At 36.2% G+C, this 4,154-nt stretch overlaps 1 protein-coding gene across 1 annotated transcript in view; it reads right to left on the bottom strand.

The window, feature by feature from the left end:
• Positions 1-4,154, bottom strand: part of LOC102869439 (transcription factor 24-like) — a 38,689-nt gene that overhangs the window by 1,811 nt on the left and 32,724 nt on the right. The window lies entirely within an intron of this gene.

Below are 4,154 nucleotides of genomic sequence, written 5' to 3'. Positions count from 1 at the left end.
AAATGGCAATGATAAAACCTGGTGTTTCAATAATCACACTTAATGTGAATGGACTAAATGCATCAAGAGAAAAAGAGTACCAGAATGGATTTTTTTTAAAGCCCATCAATATGTTGTCTACAAAAGACACATTAAAGAAATTAAGAGAAAGATATATTATAAATTACAGGCTGGAAAAAAACATGCCAAGCAAATGATATCTATAATAAAGCGGGGATGGCAATACTAATCTCTGATTAAATAGACTTCAGGATGGAAACCACCATAAAAGATAAAGAAGGCACTATATAATGATTAAGGGCACAGTAGATCAAGAACACATAGCATTGGTCAACATCTATGCACCAAATGATAGACCTGCTAAATGTATTAAACAACTGCTAGCAAAATTTAAGAAAGAAATAGACAGCACCACTATAGTAGTAGGAGATATTAACACACCATTTTGACTAAAAGATAGATCAACTCCAGAGAAAATTAACAAAGATGTAGAAGATCTAAACTATATAGTCAGCCAACTTGACCTTGTTCATGTATTCTAAGCACTTTACCTAATTTAAACTCAATGCACTTTCTCCTCAAGTACACAGGGTATGTTTTTCAGAAATGAACACATATTAGGATGCAAAATAAACCTCAACAAATTAAAAAACATTGAAATGATATAAAGTATCTTCTCAGATCACAATGCCATAAAACTAGAAATTAGTGACAAGAGGAAAAGAGCCACCAATGTGGAAATGAAATAACACCTTGCTAGGGCATGCTTGGGTTATAGAAGAAAGAAAGAATGAAATCTTTTAAAAATCCTCAAAACAAATGACAATCAAAATTCAATGCACCAATTCCTCTGGGATACAGCTAAGGCAGTCCTAAGGGGGGCAGTTCACAGCAATAGGTAAACACGTAAAAAACAAAGAAAGAAGCAAAATCGGTGATCTAACTCAACACTTCCATCAAATAGAAAGAGAAGAACAATCTAATAGAACAGCCTCTTGAAGAAAGAAAAATATAAGAACAAGAGCTGAAATCAATGAGATAGAAAACAGAAAAGCAATTGAAATTATTAATAAAACCAGGAGCTGGCTTTCTGAAATGGTCAATTAAGTTGACAAAGCATTGGCCAATTTAACAAAAGAGAAAAAGGAGAAGATAGAAATAACTTGATTAAGGAATGAGAGAGGTGATATCACAACAGAACCAAAGCTATTCAAATCTATAATATCGGAATATTATGAAAAGCTATAGTCATCAAAAATCTATGTTATGCAGATGACACAACTCCACTTGCTGAAACTGAGGAGAACCTGAAGCACTTGGTGAAGAAGGTCAAGAACTTTAGACTTCAATATGGATTGAAGCTCAACATCAAGAAAAAAAAGATTCTCACCTCTTGACTGATTGGCATCATCATGATAGATGGTGAAGAGATTGAGATTGTTGACAGCTTCAGATTGTTTGGTTCTACAATCAACACTCTTGGTCACAGCAGCCAGGAAATGAAAGGACAAATTTCATTGGGAAAGTCTGCTGTCAGAGAACTCTCCAAAGTACTGAAGAGCAACAATGTCAGTCTGGAGACTAAGGTATGCCAGATACAGGCCATGGTCTTTGCAATTACTTGCTATGCATCAGAGAGCTGAACGATGAGTAGGGATGATAGAAGGAGAGTTGATGTCTTTGAGCTATGGTGCTAGAGAAGAGTATTGAATATACCATGGACTGCTAGGAGAACAAACAAGTTCATCCTGGAGAAGGTGAAGCCATGGTGCTCCTTGGAGGTAAGGATTCTGAAGCTTCATCTGACATACTCTGGACATGTTGGAGAGGGACATCATGCTTGTCAGGGTGGAGGGACAGCACAGGAGAGGAAGAACCTTGATGAGATGGATTGATTCAGTCACTGGGGTAATGAGGATAGGTGTGTCAGAGATAATAAATTGGCAAGGGATAGAGCAGAGTTTAGGGCTTCTGTACATAGGGTCGCTATGAGTTGCAGGCAACTTGATGGCACATAACAACAACATACTCTAATAATTTGAAAAATAAGAGGAAATAGAGAAATTTCTTGAAAGTCAGGTCCTACTTAAATTAACACAGAAAGATGCAGAACACTTTAACAGACCCATAACAAAAGAAGAAATTGAGCAGGCATAAAAAAAATCCTCCCCACAAAATAAGTTTTGGACCAGATGGCTTCATGGCTGAATTATACCAAACATTCAGAGAAGATTTATCACCAATTTGACTTAAGTTATTTTAAAAAATGGAAAAAGAAGGAATACTTGCAGAGTCATTCTCTGAAGCAAGCATAACCTTAATACCAAAACCAGGCAATGTAATTACAAAAAAGAAAACTACAGACCAATGCCTCTCATGAACGTAGATGCAAAAATTCTTAACAAAATCCTAACCAATAGAATCCAAAAGCCCATTAAAATAAAAGGCATCATGACCAAGTTCGTTTCATAAGAGGTATGCAAGGATGGTTCAACATCAGAATTTTTAAAAACTCAACGTAATTCACCACATTAACAAAACAAATAACAAGAGCTATATGATCCTAGCATTTGATGCAGAAAAGGCAATTGAAAATATCCAACACACGTTCCTGATAAAGACAGTCAGCAAAATTAGAATAGAAGGGAATTTCCTCAACATTGTGAAAAGTATATATGCAAAACCAAGAGACAATATTCTTCTCAATGGAAAAAGATTAAAAGCATTATCTTTGTGAACAAGGGCCTGAAAAGAATGCCTATTTTCACCATTTCTATTCAATATTGTGCTGGAAGTTTTTGTTAGGGCAATATGACAAGAGAAGGGGGGAAAAGCATCTAAATTAACAAAGAGATGATTAGACTATCACTATATGCAGATATGATAGTGTGCACAGAAAACCCCAAGGACTCAGCAACAACAACAAAATAACTAAAAAACCCCCAACCTGTTAGAGCTAGTAGACCAATTTGGTAGAGTGGCAGGAAATAAGATCAATATCCAAAAATCAGTGGGTTTCCTTTACAGTAACAAAGATAATTCAGAGAGGGAAACTAAGAAAGCAATACCATTTACAATAGCCAACCAAATTGAGACACTTGGGAGTGAACTTAACTATATATAGAAAGGACCTATACAAGGAAGACTACAGAATATTTCTACAAGACACAATAAAAGACCTAAAGAAAGAGGAAAATGTGTCCTGTTCACAGATAGGAAGATTCAATGCTGTGAAAACGACAAAAGCAATCTACATGTTCAATGTGATCCCAACACAGATATCAAATTCATTTTTCAAGATTGAAAGGGAAATTCTCAAGTTTATTTGGAGAGATAAGAGACCCTGAATTAGCAAAGCACTTCTGAAAAACAAAATTGAAGTGGGAGGCATATAGCACTCCCTGACTTCAAACCCTACTATACAGCGGTAATAACAAAACAGCATGATATTGGTACAATAACAGGAACATAGACGAATGGAACAGACCTGAGAACCCAAAAATGGACCCATATATCTTGGTTAACTGATATTCTACAAGGAAACAAAAACTATCAAATGGGGAAATGATAACCTCTTCCGACAAGGTGAAAAGAAAAGCTCCTGACTTGGAGCAAATATTTGGCAATTCTATCTCAGACAAGAGTCTCATTACAAATGTTTACAGAATACACCTGGGACTCCACAAGAAAAAAGACTGATCACCTAATTACAAAATGGGCAAAAGACATGGAGAGAATTTTCACAGAGGAAGATATTCAAATGGCCAACAGACACATGAGGAAATGCTTAAAATAACTGGCAATAAGAGAGATGCAAATCAAAGTCACAGTGAGATACCATCTTATCCAAGTAGCAGTGGCAAAATTTAGCAGGGCAGCAAGTAAATGTTAGAGAGGATGTGGCAAGATAGGAACTCTTATATATTGTTGGTAGGATTGTAAATTGGTACAGCCACTCTGGAAGGCAGTTTGGCATTTCCTCAAAAAGCTGAACATAGAAATTCCATATGATCACTGCTTGGATTACACCCCAAGAAAATGAGAACTGAGGCACTTCCCCGAAGACGACATTCAGATGGCTAACAAGCACATGAAGAAATGCTCAAAATCCCTAGCCCTAAGAGAGATGCAAATTAAAACAACTATGAGATATC

The sequence above is a fragment of the Elephantulus edwardii genome, unplaced genomic scaffold (assembly GCF_000299155.1).
Source record: "Elephantulus edwardii isolate Elephantulus edwardi_28Jun2011 unplaced genomic scaffold, EleEdw1.0 scaffold00349, whole genome shotgun sequence".
Lineage (NCBI taxonomy): Eukaryota > Metazoa > Chordata > Mammalia > Macroscelidea > Macroscelididae > Elephantulus > Elephantulus edwardii.
The sequence above is the reverse complement of the archived record's forward strand: the minus strand, read 5'-3'. Positions and strand labels throughout refer to the sequence as shown.